Here is a 16,116-nt window from a genome sequence, read left to right as displayed (position 1 = left end):
GTGACCGGCCAAGGAGTCTGACGAAGAGAACCATTTTTAAAACATATAAAAGGTGGGTCAGCTTTCATATCATATAGTAGACAGTGAGGTGATGGTGGCTATTAGGCCACTGTTGTGATAGTCAAATGTATCATAGTTAACATAGAGACAAGAATGAATCATTTATTTTATCTACATATTACGATACCAAAAGCTTTTATAAATGGTTTTGAAACCATCACTCTCAGACTGTTGATTTTTTTTTTCCATTTTGTTCATGAACTATATGTTTCTTGCACCTTTACTAAACATCCTATATAGGATATCCTCTTCAGAAATCCTGTTACTTATAGTGTGTAGAATGTTTCCTTTGGCTTTTTTATGGGATTTAATCAGATGGTATAGAAGAAGTCTTGGTCCTTGTAGGATTTTGGTACTGATATATACAGTAATTGCAAAATTGTCTTCTAACATACAATTACAAAGATGAAAGAAGGAAAGTAAGGAAAAAAGATGCTATTAATATTTTTGCAAAAGTATATTACAACGAGAAAGAATTTAGTATCTGAAAAGTTGTGATTTTTTTATATCCACTGGGTGCTGATGTAAGACCATTTTTAATACAAGAGCCCAATGCATTTCAAGACTTGGGCCTTAAACCGCCCAGTCAGAGTGAAATCAATTTAGCTCCGTCTCTAAATGGAAGCAAGCATTTAGAGTGTGATGGTAGGAGATGTTAGTAATCATGAAATTGTTGGTCACATCACACTTTCAATCTGTGCTTCATTTAGGTTCATTTTCTATTGTTTTTTTCTCTGTAAGAGAACATTGTGTGATGTAATTGAATAATGCAAATAGCAGAGGCTTGCAGAAAGAGTTAGTAATCATGTCATTACTGGGAAAATCATGTTTTTCATTCCAGATTTATTTTCTATTATTTTCTTCATCTTTTCTAATGCAGTGTATTTTTTTTTGGATAACATGACTGAACTGATGTTACAGTATCAGTAATCTCCTTGCTTGGGGGATGCTTGTCATCTTTAGCTACATTAATCTAAATGTTTGAATTTTTTAATAAAAGAGTGTGATAAGTGAATAAAAGCAACAAAAAGGGTTCTATATTTGTTGGGTTACATGACTCAAACAGCAGAATGATTAGGCTCTACAATCATGTAGAGGGCACTAAATATGAAGTGTTCAATATAATGTTTATTCTATGAATGAAGGGAACTGCATTGTTCATGAGTGACAAAATCACTAGTGAGTGATTTACATGATCTATGTGTGTGTATATGTTAAAATTAAACTACGATGTTATACATGGTATAATTAGGCTATTAATCTGATGGTGTGGTATTTTGTTTCTGTTTGTGGAGTATTGTGGAGTACCATCCCAGAATGCTTGGTTGCAGTCACTGTTGTGGTCCTATAAAGTCATCACTTGCCATTTGTTTATGGAAGAGGGATGATAGATTGTGCTGGCAATTGCTTCCTGTCCATGATTTGGTTTTATTTATGTGGGACCTATATATGGTTATTGAGAGTATTACAGGTTTATTTTTGCAGGTTGGCTGTGTGGGAGCAGTGAGTTCTTGTACTGCTGATGCTCCAGAATGCACAGGCAATTATGGTGAGGGAGTTACCATGGTGACACGCGGCACTCATTGATGATGAGCGGACCATGACTTTTCAGTTTCTTTTTAAACTGTTAGTGGCTTATGACAATGCAGTTCTGGTTGGGTTGCTATCTCCTGTCCATGCAATAATTTCCAAAGCTCATGTATTTCAGAATGACCCATGAGTTATAAACTATATCATATATATATATATATCTCATTGGATAATGTGTATTTTGAAGGAATTTCATTCAACTATTTTCAGTCTTTATGTTTGCTGAAGTCTTTAGAAAAAAAATGGAATTAGAACCGACCAATGCTTGATGAGCTGCTGCAGGAGATATTGAGGATAAAAATGTGTCTTGGGCAGTAGCACAAAATGAGCGGTATCGTATCTACCGCCCGTTATACGCCCCGTCTGATATTTAGTTCCATTGACTGCAATAGAACTGAATATCAAGCGGACCGTTTAACAGGCAACCGATGCAATACCGGCCGTTTAACACTATCACCCGAGACTAATGTCTACTCCCATTACTTTTCTGAAAATTACACAACGGCACTGGGTAGCAGCTGAATTTATCTCATGTTGGTCATTGATAGATTTTTTTTCCAAAGTGTAAGGAGCAAATCGATGATTAATCCTAAGGCAGGACCTCTACATATGAGTAGGCTGCACGTCAGGAAATGCTGTGTGAACAGGCAAAAAGAAAGGCAGGAAAGGACCATCACGCCCACCCATCTAGGCAACGGTACAACCTTCCTTGTACACCATTGACCGACCCCATGACCATGCAATCTCATGAGAAAGGCAAAGTGCCAGAGAAAACAGTGCTATGGCCATTTCAGAAAAGCTCTGGGAAATTCCTCTCCAACTCAACTCCTTAAGGCTAACAGCTTCTCATAACAACTTCCCCATGTCCTCCTCTTTTAGGAAATTGTCTTGGAGTGCTTACTGAAGGTGTTTCCTTTCCTTGGGGGAAAAACGAGCTACGTGTTACAAAATTGTAAACCTGTTTCTAAGGAATGTGTTTCTGATTTTGTTACACATAATGCACAGAGCAAATCTTCCCTTTCATTTCTATACAATGGAATAAGCATAAAGTATATTTACCAATGGGTTTCCAGCATGTATTACAGCTTCATGTAAGATATTCTTTTAAGAGAACTATATGGTACTAAGTGAGTAAAAATTAAATGTTTTGCTTAAGTTACTGTCAAATAAGTCGGCATCTAGGAGATATAACAAGTGTCACAAAGCATACCTATTAGGATAGGTGCGCGTTTTCATTATTCCTTATAAAGAAAACAACAATTATCATGCAATTTCCAAAAGGCTTCTATATAAGTTAGAAAGAAACAGCCTTTAACCACTTGGTGCAATGTTCTTGTAATATTTCAGATGTATATCAGGATGGTGGAGACTGTTGTTTTAACTTGGCTTCAGCACCTTGAGAAAAGTGACTGCATTTGGCATTCTCCTTATTCCTATCTCCAAATTCCTAGCTCCAAATAGGAAAGAAAGACTTGCATTGATATGTATGCTCACATCATTGAACCTTTCCAATTTAGATTCACCAGACTGATACCTGGGATGGCAGGAATGACGTATGAGGAGCAATTGGGTCGATTGGGCTTATATTCGCTGGAGTTTAGAAGAATGAGAGGGGATCTCATTGAAACTTATAAAATTCTAACAGGACTAGACAGACTAGATGCAGGAAGGATGTTCCCGATGGCGGGGGAGTCCAGAACCAGGGGTCACAGTCTAAAGATAAGGGGTAAGCCATTTAGGACGGAGATGAGGAGGAATTTCTTCACCCAGAGAGTGGTGAACCTGTGGAATTCTCTACCACAGAAGGCAGTTGAGGCCAATTCATTAAATATATTCAAGAAGGAGTTAGATATATTTCTTAAGGCTAAAGGGCTCAAGGGATATGGGGAGAAAGCAGGGACAGGGTACTGAATTTGGATGATCAGCCATGATCTCATTAAATGGCGGAGCAGGCTTGAGGGGCCGGATGGCCTACTCCTGCTCCTATCTTCTATGTTTCTATGTTTCTATGCTTTTGAAACACAGTGATTGTTAGGAAGCTCAGATTCTGAAAATGTGCCAAGTTTCTTTATGTTTAGCTTATTTGAGCTAATCTGCTCAAAGTAAAAGAAAATGATTCCAGTCTTAAAAAATTAAAGCATACAAATTACTCGCACGTGTTTAGAATACTTATTAAAAAAGCATTAAACATACAGATCTCTAAAAAAGCATATTATAGCATGTACACTATTTAAATACAGCGAGCTAAAACTGCACATCGCCATCGCAAACATTTATCAGTTAAACTCTCCACAAGTTGATTATTAAAGATTGTCATCATAATAAAATGGCTTGTCCGTTACCCTGAGGTAGTAGTGAACGCATTAATGCATCCATATGAAATTCCTTTGTCCGTTATTTAGCAAAAGTTTTAACCCATTCTGGTTACTGATCTGGCACAGCAGGATTTGAACCCTTGTCGTATATTCAGAAAGTGAAGAGAGCCTTACGACATAATCAGGGGCACAACATCACTGTTCTGCTGATTGCATCCGGCACTACAGAATGTAGTCTTTGTTTTATATTCGTTCTGATAAATAAAATATTTCAACTGCTTTGAAAAGAATTGTGCCTTTTTTTGGAGTTTGCTTTAGAATCCCAGAATTGCTGAAATAAACTGCAGGCTGTTATTGTGGTAATGTTATTTTCCAGAGGGGTCTGTGCTGATGTTTGTTTTTGTGAGAATTTTTTTTAACATAAGAATGATAGAAAGGAGTATGTGTAAATCTCAACTGGGTACAATTAGTACTGTTCGGTTTGCTGATGTAGAAAGCTGGGTACAGCAATGGCAACACATTTTGATCTATGAAGGGAATAGACTGTTGCGTACCATTGCGTCAGTGAACAATTACCATGAAGTTATAAACACTCTAATGTATCAGTGAATATTTTTTCCATTAAATGTCTTATAATTATCAGTAATTGCTTCTCACTGAATATGGTTTTCTGAATTTTTTTGTTGAGTGAGTTATCAAAGTTATCATATCTGTTGTTGCAACTTGGAATGTGATCACAGATTTAAACAAGTTATATGCCTCTCCTTCCAGCTGGTTGTTCCATCGGGACCTCTCGCCTCTACCTCCTTCCCCTCATTCGCTGCTTACTTCAAGGCCCTTGCAATAGAAAGCCTGACTGTTGGTGAGACAAGCTCTGGGATTTCCTGATCTCAATGACACAGTGCTCATTTCACTGTCTGGTTACAAGATTGGCTGGTATTAAGACGTTGAGGTAGGGAGGCAGGCTCTAAAGAAAAAGGGGGGCAAATTCGGTTGCTTTGCACCTCCCATTAGCGCCCGGAGAGAGCGCTAAAGGGGTGCAAAGCAACTAGCGTTCGGGCGCGGTGCTGCCAACACCTCCCGCAAAATTCAGTGGGAGGTTAGCGGTGGTAGTAACCGTTAACGCCCCGTGGCGATGTGGTGCCGGCAATGATGTCATTGCCGTGCGCAGCGCCCCGCTCGCGCCCTGGCCGCAATCTTCAGTATCGCCCCCAAACTTACCGCCGGACGCTATGGCCGACGGGGTCAGTGGAGCCTACCTGCGGCCGGGGCAGCGCTAATTAAAGGAGAGGTGCCGGGCGGCCATTTTTGTTGCTGGCTGCCTGCCAGCACTTGCCCCCGTTGCCGTCCTCGGGCACCTCAGCAACCGCCTCGTGGGGTGCCGGCAGCGCTCCGTGAGCCCGGCACTTCTCTTGAGAGCCGGGCTCTTTTACCAGCACTCTGATCCCTGGTGGCCCAGCTGGGCCCCGCGTCGCACTGCGCAAGGCCCCTCCCCTTTAAGAAGGGGAGGAAGGCCTGCAGTACCGCGGCGCATAGCGCCACGATATTCCTTCGCAGTGCCCCAAGAAGGAGGTGGGGCACTTCCACGAGCACCCTGCTTCCCTCTTGGGGCGCTACCGATGAATTTCAGCCGCGGGGGTGGGCGCTAATTTTTTCGGGGCTCTAAAAGTAGCGCCCCGGCGAAGTTAGCGCCCCAATGGGGGCGCGACTCAATTTTTCCCCCGAAGAATCCCTACCTCAAGAATGGGCAGATGAGGAATTACAACCACAGGGAATGGGCAGTTCTCCAGTATGCAGGGTGCAGGCAGGAGATTTAGAAGCCTTGCGAAAATTATAAATGAGCTTGCTGAAGGAATTCTCCCCAAGAAGCGCTGTAGCTAGTGGCACATCTGTAGTGCCCGGAAAACAGGCACGACACTAAAATAAAAAATAAAGGCCTAGAAATTCAGTTGCGTTCGCCAGCCGTTAGCGCCAGAAGAGGAGTAGATTTCGAGCGCTAGGCACTTTGCGCCCGGGCGCAGAGCGATCTGCGCCTACGCCCAACTTCAGTTGACATTTTGCGCCGGTGCAAAGTGTTTGCGTGCGCTCAGCTGCGCGCGCACCTTATGACGTCATTTCGTCATGCAACGCCGTTTGTGCGCCCCAAACCGGAACTTCAGTGGCGCCCGCCCAATGTGGGCGTGGCGCTGTTAAGAACTGTGAAGTGGAACGCAGCAGAGGCCCTGCGGGCCTCGGGGAGCGCTAATTAAAGGGCACTTAGACTGAGGTATACAGGCCAGCCATTTTGCTGCAATGACTTTAGTGCTTTGGATTTCTGGACAGAGACCAAGGAACAGACCTTACTGATTTGGGACAACATAGGAGAGGTATTTTTGGCTTCTGGCCAGAGCTTGGAAATTTGACTCATTGTGATTTGACTGTTTGCAAGTATATTATGGGGGCTGCATGGGGTTCCAACCCTCAGTTCCAGCATTATGTGCGAAGGGCTCACAGACGCTGTGTGAGAGGGGCAGCCATGCCTAGACGCAGAGGGGCCATCAGGCGTCGGCAACGTAGGCCTTACCCACTCAGGGAATACCGGCAGCAGGTGTCCTATCTCACCATGACTGCCGCGCATTGTGTGAAGAGGCTGCGCTTCAGAAGGGAGGTGGTTGCAGAGATCTGCCAGCTGCTTCACAGAGATCTGCGTCCACAGCTGATGTGCAGGACGTCTCTGTCGGTGGAAGTGAAGGTCACGGTGGCTCTGAACTTTTATGCAAGCGGCTCCTTCCAAGCCGCTGCTGGGGACATAGCGAACATCTCCCAGTTCGCCGTGCATCGCTGCATCCGGCAGGTCACCGATGCCCTTTTTGCAAGGAGACACCAATTCATCTCCTTCCCCATGACCCTAAAGAGGCAGGAGCAGCGTGCAGTCGGATTTGCCAGGATCGCCGACTTCCCCATGGTGCAGGGCGCCATTGACTGCACGCATGTGGCTATGCGGGCACCTATCGACAATGCCGAGGATTACCGCAACCGGAAGGGCTACCATTCCCTCAATGTACAGCTGGTGTGTGACCACAGGCAGCGCATCCTAGCTGTCAATGCCCGCTTTCCAGGAAGCAGCCACGATGCATTTATCCTGCGCCAGACTACTGTGGCTGACATGTTCCAGGCACAGCCTCCCCCAAGGGGATGGCTTATCGGGGACAAGGGCTACCCTTTGTGTACATGGCTCATGACCCCGCTCCGCGCGCCCAGGACCCCTGCTGAGGAGGCATACAACGAAAGCCATCAAGCCACAAGGAACATCATAGAGCAAACAATTGGCGTCTTCAAGCAACGGTTCCGCTGCCTGGATCATTCCGGCGGATCTCTACAGTATTCGCCGGATAGAGTCTCCCAGTTCGTCGTCGTTTGCTGCATGCTGCACAACCTGGCTATCCGCAGGACTCAGGCACTGCCACCTCACGCTGGACCACCACCTCAGGAAGACGAGCAGGAGGACCATGAGGAGGAGGAGGAGGAGGAGGCGGAGTACCAGCCCAGGAGGGAGCCACAAGGTCCAAGGGCCGTCCGCCGGCGGCTTATTGAACGACACTTCTAGGCCCCGTCAGGGAATGGCTTGTGGCAATGAACGCACCTGAATGCAGCCGCTCCGCAAGCCCTCAGCCGGTTAACGCAACAACCACTTGAAACAAGACACATGGACAAGCTGAATAAATAAAAAGCTTTATTTAACAAACTCAGGGCCCTTCCCACATGAAACACAAAAACAGACAAGACCCCCAAAAACAGTCAAAAACATATCTCACTCCCACAACCTGGGGAGGAATAACAAAACTTGTCCATCCAATTGGCCTTCATCCTCGGCCTTACCAAGACAAACCCCCCCATACAGAACACAAACACCCCCATCTAAAAAAACATTTGCCATCACCTTCGGCCTTACCAAAATAAACCCCTCCCATACAGAACACAAACACCCCCATATAAAAAAACATTTGGCAACACACTCTACTTGGTGTGCCGAGAGGGCGAGTCCTTGTGCAGGCTTCTCCGGCCCCTGCCCGACCTGCTGCTCCGCCTCAACCTGGGCCCTGTGGGTGTTGCAAGGCTGGGGGAAGGCTCCTGAGGGGCACAAAGCGTGACGGCAGATGCCCTTGGGGGTCGGCCTAGACGAGGTCCGGCCCTGGAGGGGCCGGCTGCTGACTGCTGCAGCTGTGGCTGGGCAGCATCAGTCTCTCCAGCAGCTCGTCGCAGCTTTGCTGGGGGAGTGGCAGTGGCGGCTGCAGCAATGGGGGCAAGCTGGCTGATGCCAGGCGCTCGCTGGTCGCCAGAGACACTGGCACTCGGCCGGGCTGGCACTGCAGCAAGCGCAGCAATCTGGTGAAGGCCAGACCGCTGTGCTGCAGCAGCGCAGCGGGTGCCCTGGCGATGCGTCCGTGACACAGCGAGTGTGGCAGAAGTGAGTGCCCGTACTGCCCTGGTCTGTGCCCGCATCAGACCAGCCAGTGTCTGCACGGCACCACTCATGAACTCTCGACCCGCGTCCTGTGCTGCCGCGAGTTGTTCGACACCCCTGGCCTGTGAGTCCCCGAAATCGGCCACACTATGAGCCAGGGACTCAATGGCCTGAGGCAACTGTCCCACAACCCCCATGAACTCGGTGTGGCGCCGCTCCGAATCCGCGGACATTTGATCAAGGAGGCGCACCTCCTGGGCGAGGACCGTCTCCGGACTGGAGGCCGGACTCTCCCTCTGGGGAGAAGGCCGCCGAGCTGGCCGACCCTTCCCACGTGGCTGGACGCCACTGGGCCCAGCAACTGCCCTCCCCTGCAACACTTCCCCCCTCTGGGGAGAAGGCAGCCGTGCTGCCCGACCCTTCCCGCGTGGCTGGACGCCACTGGGCCCAGCAACTGCCCTCCCCTGCAACACTTCCCCCCTCTGGGGAGAAGGCAGCCGTGCTGCCCGACCCTTCCCGCGTGGCTGGACGCCACTGGGCACAGGAGCTACACCCCCCTGCAACACTTCCTCCTGGCTCTCCTCCAGGCAAGACGTGTCCCCTCCATTGCCATCCCCTGGCGCGGATGAGGGTTCCCCCGATGTGCCGCCTTCCTCTTGGTCCTCGTCGTCCTCCTCTTCCGAGGGACTGACACTCGCAGCTTCAGGGACCTCCTCCTCACCAGCTGAAAGCAGGAAGGCACAAGAGTAGCTTTAGAGTGAGGACAGGGCGTCAGCGAGGGAGGCATGAGTGGTGGCATAATGCGCATTGGTGGGACAGTGGCAAAGGATGTAGATCTGAAGCGCAAGGGGAACGAGAGAGGTCCAAACGGTCATGTCCTTACCATTGGGGCCCAGCACAGGGTCGGCATCTCCAATAGCAACGGGGCCAATCACCCGGGCACGCATGAGTCGAGCCACGCGCTCCTCCAGGTCACTGAGCTCCTGGAACTGGACACGGCCTCCCCCGGTGACAGTCCGGCTCTTCAGATTCTGCGCCAGCTTGGCCTGCAAGAGAAAGGACGGCCTCTAAGTACAGTGTGGTGCCCTGTTGTTGTGTGCACTGCCTCCCATGGTCGAATAGCTTGGCCAGTGTGGTGCCCTGTTGTTGTGTGCACTGCCTCCCATGGTCGAATAGCTTGGCCAGTGTGTCAAGTGCAGAAAGTGCTACTGATGATCATGCCAGTGCCATAGCTGCTGGAGGAGGGCTGGCCATTAGGCCTTTGAGGTCCCTTTGCCCATAATGTGAGGTGCACATGCAAGGATGAGGAGGACACTGGAAAGGGTACTCACCCTGACCAACCGAGTGAGGTCGTTGAACTTCTTGCGGCATTGGTCACCAGTCCTGGGGACATCGCTGTTGGCTGTGACCCTCTGGGCGATTTCCCTCCAGGCTCTCCTGTACAGCCTCTTGGGAGCCTTCTTGCCACTGTCCGGGCACAAGATATCTCTTTTCTTCTCCAAACCCCTAAGCAGCACCCTCAAAGCATGCTCTGAGAAGCGCTGCGCTCGTTCACGGGCCTTCTGCATGGCTTCAGGCGCTATTTGGGTCCAGCAGCAGTGTTCAGGCCTAGCTGGAGGGCTCCACTATCCAGGGCGTGGCAGCAGACCAAGTCGACCCTTCCCCCTTTAAGAGCTGGCCGGCGTCAGGGTGTCTGCTGTCAATCAAAACATGACCGCACCTGCGCTGCGCCCGGCCTCGGCGTTATCACTCTGCACCGCCGGCTTAGCGCCTAAAGATAGGGGTGCAACGCCAGTTTCAGCGCTCGCCCAAACTCCTTGGACAAAGCTACTGAATATCGGCGAAGTGGCCTCCACTTTCCGGTGGGCGCTAACTTTAGCGCCCGCCCGACTTTACCGCCCCAAAAGTGGCTATACTGAATTTCTAGGCCAAAATGTTTTTGTTATAATTTACTGAGGTTAATTTGTGACCAGAAAGAGTGAACCCCTCAGTCTGTGCCTGCAAATTTAGGCAGGAATAACATTTTGGGAAGGTGCTTTTATATGGCCTAATACCCTTGAGGTGCTGCTTTTAATGTCTTGTGAACCTGAACCGCCAAATCCCTCTCTTCTTTCACATCAGCCAACCTTTCCCCATTCAAAGTACAATTATTAATTTTTCCCCCAAAATATATCGCCTCACATTTGCTGACATTGAATTCCATCTGTCACTTTTTTTGCCCAACTCACAATCTTAAAAAATATCCTCTAGCAGATTCCCTCGGTCCTCACAATTATTTACTGTTCTTCCCATTTTATTATTGTCCTATATCCACACTTCCAACTGCCAACAAGATAAGGGAGTGAAGGGTTATGGGGAGTGGGCGGGGAAGTGGCTTTGAGCTCAAGATCAGCCATGATCTTATTGAATGGCGGAGCAGGCTCGAGGGGCCAAGTGGCCTATTCCTGCTCCTATTTCTTATGTTCTTATGCCCTTAACTCATACTCTCCATTTCCTCCCTTCTAACCAGTTTTTTAATCTAATTAGCAACTCTCCCTTTATTCCATATCCCTTAATCTTCTCCAGTAGTCTCCTGTGTGGTACCTTGTCAAAGGCTTTTTGTAATCCATGTACACAACATCCACTGCATTTCTCCCATCTATCACATCTCGCATCTCCTCAGAGAACTCCCCCCACTTGTTGGACATCAAGGTATTCCAAAATCTCAGAATCCCATCAGTTTTGTAGGCATTGATCTTCACATGGCAGAGTAATAGAATAAGGGTCTTGTGAAATCATATAGCCTTACCCTGAAGTTCACATACCTAGTGTACCTCCCTTAACTCTAGCCTTTGAATTAAACAAAGCTGGGAACTAAAGGAACTTGTATCTCAACAACACATTTTAAATATATAACACTTGATCAGAGTGACGCCTCTTACATCTTTCTCTTGAGTTTCCTTGTCCATTAACAAGTAGTAATAAAATGAACACTTCATCAGGGATAGCACATAATGAATGATTTATCATATATTTTATTAAGGCTGTGAGAATTTTTCTATTATTCATCATTTAATAACTGTGGAATTTTGCCAGAAATCCTGCGAAAAGCATTCACCTCCTCAGTAGCAATAAACCTCTGCATTTCAGCTGCAGACTTAATGGGTTAGAAATTAGTCTGGGCCCGTTTTTGGGCCCAGGAGGTCCGAGCATCAATAGAAAATGGTCCTCAGGCCTTATCTACATACTCTGGGCAAACTGCTAGTGCTCGCCCGAGGGTAAAAAGCAATTTGGGGCCATCTGCCTCGCTGGCAGTGGCCCTCAGGTAAGTCTCTGGAGGAGAGTTGGAGTGGGCTCTGAGGGGTTGGGGGTGGGGGGTGCGATCACGACACCTGTGGAGTTGGGGTGCAATCCTGCTCCTGCTGGCTCCACAAGGAGGGATTTTAATTTTAATAAAATGCAAATGTAAACTTACCTGTAGCTAGCGACCTCAGGGCCTGCTGAAGGTTCCTGAGCAGGGCAGTTCCAATACCTGCCCCGCTCATTGATAACTATTACAATTACAATTACAATTACAATTTTATTGGTCACATAACTAAATACAAGAAGTGTAATCTAGTCAGTGAAATGTTTTTTTCTTGACGAGCCGAGAGCACCAAGCAGCAAGAACACTGAGCTGCCTGGTACGCACGGAACTCGCAAGGACGGCAGCCATCTTCATCGGCGCCATCACAAAAAAACACATACCGACATATACACGCATACATACTTTAAATATAAATAAAGCAGACATAAGATAAATAAAAGACATAAAAAGACAGCACATAAAATGAACAAGCAATAATGTAAAAAAAGTAATTTCTACAGTAATTACACTGATATTTCTACCCAGGCTTCTAGAATAATCTCTGGTTACAGGGTGGCCGCACTGGGAGAGCATCGTGAGGAACTCACAACTTATAATTAAATAAAATTAATTAAATTAAATAAATAAAGTGCCCCCTCAGTCTTTCTCGATGTTTCCATCTTGGTCTCTCTCAATGTTTCCCCTCTCTCTCTCTCGATGTTTCCTCTGTCTTTCTCGATGTTTCCTCTCAGTTTTTCTCGATGTTTCCCCTCGGTTTCTTCCACACACCTGGCCTGCACATTACCCCTGGCTGTCCAACTTGGCATCCTGGTAACCGGGTTCCGCTCCAGCTCTCGACCTTCAAACTGTTACTCCAGCTCTCAACCTTCAAACTGTCCGCTCCAGCTCTCGACCTTCAAACTGTCCGCTCCAGCTCTCGACCTTCAAACTGTCTCTCCAGCTCTCGACCTTCAAACTGCTCACTCCAGCTCTCGACCTTCAAACTGTCCGCTCCAGCTCTCGACCTTCAAACTGTCTCTCCAGCTCTCGACCTTCAAACTGCTCATTCCAGCTCTCGACCTTCAAACTGTCACGAACTAATCTTACAATGGGGTTCTTAAACAGGCATTAAGCCTCTCATTAACATAGTCAAGGGGCCTAATGCCAGTTTTAGGTATCCGCTCAGGATGCCTAAAAAATGGGGCCACACAAATTTAGCAGTGGGACCAGGCCTGCGCAGATTGGGCACGGGCCATCCCACTGTTAAATTGGTATGCTTTGCGCCCATTTTTGCTGGCGTGAAACAGGTGCAATGCATATCAATTTCTACCCCAGTAAGAGAATAATGAACAAGAAAAGAATATTTGGTCCATTCCTCTCCATCTTTCTCACAGACTATTTACAGTTTGAAGATTACATTCCCTGATTGTGCACAAAGTGACTGAGCCATGTGATTGATAGGCCATTGCTCTCTCATTTTCCAGTGCCTTTTCTATAATGTATGATTATTTGTTGCATTCCACCAGAAGTTTGACCTTTTTGTGCACCTTTTCAGTGTTGGGCAGGTTATCGTTCAAATTCATTTTAAATATTGGGTTAATGGATTAAGCAGAAGGATTTTGAAAATGTAAAACAGTTAAAAATATTGACTTGAGCGATGCTCTAGCAAACATTGCATAAAGCAGCATATTTATTTTAACTCGGTTTTCAGATTAAGGGAGAGCAGTCATTGATATTGAGGATTTTTTTCGGAAGAAGCTACTTCTTGGAACAGTCAGGGATAGCCTGTTTGAAACTCACTTTAAATGCTGTCATCGTGCCTTTCTGGGGAATTCTGTGCAGAGACAGAGATAGTCTGCTGCAGCATAAACAATAGCAATGCAGTTTTCATCTGGGAACATAAGAATATATCTATAGGTGTAGGCCATCCAGCCCCTCGAGCCTGTTCTGCCATTCAGTCAGATCATGGCAGATTTGCATCTTAACTCCATCTATCTGTCTTAGTTCCATAACCCTTAATATCCTTGCCTAACAAAAACCTATCAATCTCAGTTTTGAAATTTTCAACTGCTTTTTGGGGGAGACTGTTCCAGATTTCCACTACCCTTTGTGTGAAGAAGTGCTTCCTGACACCACCCTTGAACTGCTTAGCTCTAACCTTAAGGTTATGCCCTTACCTATTGTTTTTATCTTTACTATGTAAAAAATAATACATCTGCTAACTTAAGGCAAACATGATTAGCGATAGAATGGCATAGCTATACATCAACATACATTTTTCTCAACAATTGTGTTTCTATAGCACCTTAATGTAAAACACCCTAAGGTTTTCGTAGAGTGAAAAAAAAGGGAGAGCTAAAGGAGAGCTAACAAGCTGTGGTGCAAGAATTAGGAGCTGACTAAAGCTTGGCTGAAAAGGTAGGTTTTGAGAAGGTTGTTGAATAGGGAGGGAGAAGTGGAGAGGCAGAGGGGTTTAGGGTGGGAGTTCCAGACAGTAAGCATGAGGCGACTGGAGGCACGTATCACCCAAGGGAGGGGAATGCACATAAAGCTAGTTGGGGAACTGAAGGCTGTGAGAGGGGAAGTTAATCTGGAAGACCTTGCGAAGGTAGAATGGGGCTCTTTAGGGAATGGTTAAAATAACATTCAAGCAACAGTTACGTGGTTCTGTGGTTGGGGAACCAGCAGCTAGCTAGTGCTTATGCCAAAAAATCCAAAACCAAATCATGGTGAATAGTTCAATATTTTCTCAGTATACCAAATATAATGGCCCAGAAATTCGTGTCGGGGGCTTCCCGCGGGTGCAAGCCCCCGACCTACACTTACCTAGCGCGCCAACAGTTGAAGCCTGGGCCTGCGTGGATTTCCTCTCTGTGGCCCGGTTCAGCTCCCGGCGCGCTGTGCTTGCGTGATCCAGCGGCGTACTTAGTGCGATGCGTTGGCTGGGATCACGTGAGCACTGGGCAACCAATCGGAGGATGCAAAAGTTCATTCATGAGTTTGACAGTAAGAACTGTCAAACTCATGAAAACTCCGGGCGCCCAAAACAGTACTTAAACTTGAAATAATTTTTTTTTAAACATCACAGTATTTAAATGAACTATAAATAACTTTAAATAACTGTTTTAAACAATAAATTACATTTTTGAAAAAAATAATTTTATAAAAAATCGGGGCTAAAAATACACTTACCTTACTGTAAAGTCTTTAAAAATAATAAACCTGTGGAAAAAAAATTCTAATTTTAATTATTAGACCACTTACCTTTTAAAATTAAGTCCTTACGTCTGCTTTTTTCAAGTGTAAAAAGTGGAGGCCTTCACGCACGGGCAAACCTGGAAAAAAAAGGAAGTTCAACGCGCACGCGCAGACTCCTGCGTGCACGCGTTCGACCTCTGAACCCCTTGGTTCAGAGGATCGGAAATGCCGGTTTCCCACGCATGCGTAGTGCATGCAAGATTCCGGCACTTCCATCGGGTCCACGCGTGAGTACTCCGTCCGTACTCATGCGTTGGGACCCGAATTTCTGGGCCAATGAAATTGTAAACTCATTTATAAAGACTGAGCTACTAAATCTTATTTCCAATATGACTTTAATTGTACAAGTTTAGCCACCCCCATTAAAAAAACATGCCAGTCTGGTTCATTCAAGTGAGATCCATCCACTTATAATTGTCCTAATTGCTGTTTCATCATAAGTTTAGTTGATTAGTATGCTGTGGTTTAGTGGCAATATTCCTATAATTTAGGTTGTCTGCTAATTGCAGGTAAATAGGTGTGAAGGGAATCTCATTTCACTGTTACGACATTTGTGTGATAAAGATGTTTAGACAAACGGCCTTTGTGAAAATAGAACTATGGCTAAAAACTGATAGAAACAAACAAAAGCATCGAGTGATATCAGCAGGAGTTCTATCATAAGCAATGATCCTGGAAATTTTGATTTTGTTAATACAGTAATTGATCCATTAATATGTGGCTAGCACACTGCAAGCTATAGGCTGTTGAGGGAGGAAGATGGAGAAAAACAGCAGGAAAGGGAGAGGCAGAAAGAAAGAGAGAGAGAAAGGGAGCAGTGGAGAAACAGCAGAGAGCGAAAACAAGAGAGGCACAGAAAAATGAGCAAAGGAGACTTTGAGCAATTGGAAGGGAAGAGAGGCTTAAAACTAATGAGGAATAAGAGGAAGGAGAAATAGAGGAAAAATAAAGAGAACAATGGGAAGAAAAAACAGTAATGGCATAGCCTCAGATCAATACTCTGCCTGCATACACAAGCGAAACCACCATAGACATTGGTACAGTGTCTCCATATTTCTCCGTGGTGTAGTCCCACCAACTGTGTGTGTGTGTGCGTGTGTGGAAAGGCACACTAGAAAATCATA

At 46.3% G+C, this 16,116-nt stretch overlaps 1 long non-coding RNA gene across 2 annotated transcripts in view; it reads right to left on the bottom strand.

Annotated features, from left to right (window-relative positions):
* Positions 1-15,141, bottom strand: part of LOC147108166 (uncharacterized) — a 123,336-nt gene extending 108,195 nt beyond the window's left edge. For both annotated transcript variants that reach the window (XR_015080709.1, XR_015080708.1), the window contains exon 1: positions 14,999-15,141. This is a non-coding gene — a long non-coding RNA (uncharacterized LOC147108166). The remainder of the gene's footprint in view (positions 1-14,998) is intronic.
* Between the last annotated feature and the right edge of the window lie 975 nt (positions 15,142-16,116).

This window comes from Somniosus microcephalus, chromosome 13, assembly GCF_052327205.1.
Source record: "Somniosus microcephalus isolate GS21.2 chromosome 13, FLI_Smic_1.0, whole genome shotgun sequence".
Lineage (NCBI taxonomy): Eukaryota > Metazoa > Chordata > Chondrichthyes > Squaliformes > Somniosidae > Somniosus > Somniosus microcephalus.
Note: the sequence above shows the minus strand (reverse complement) of the source record. Positions and strands in the feature narration are given on the sequence as shown.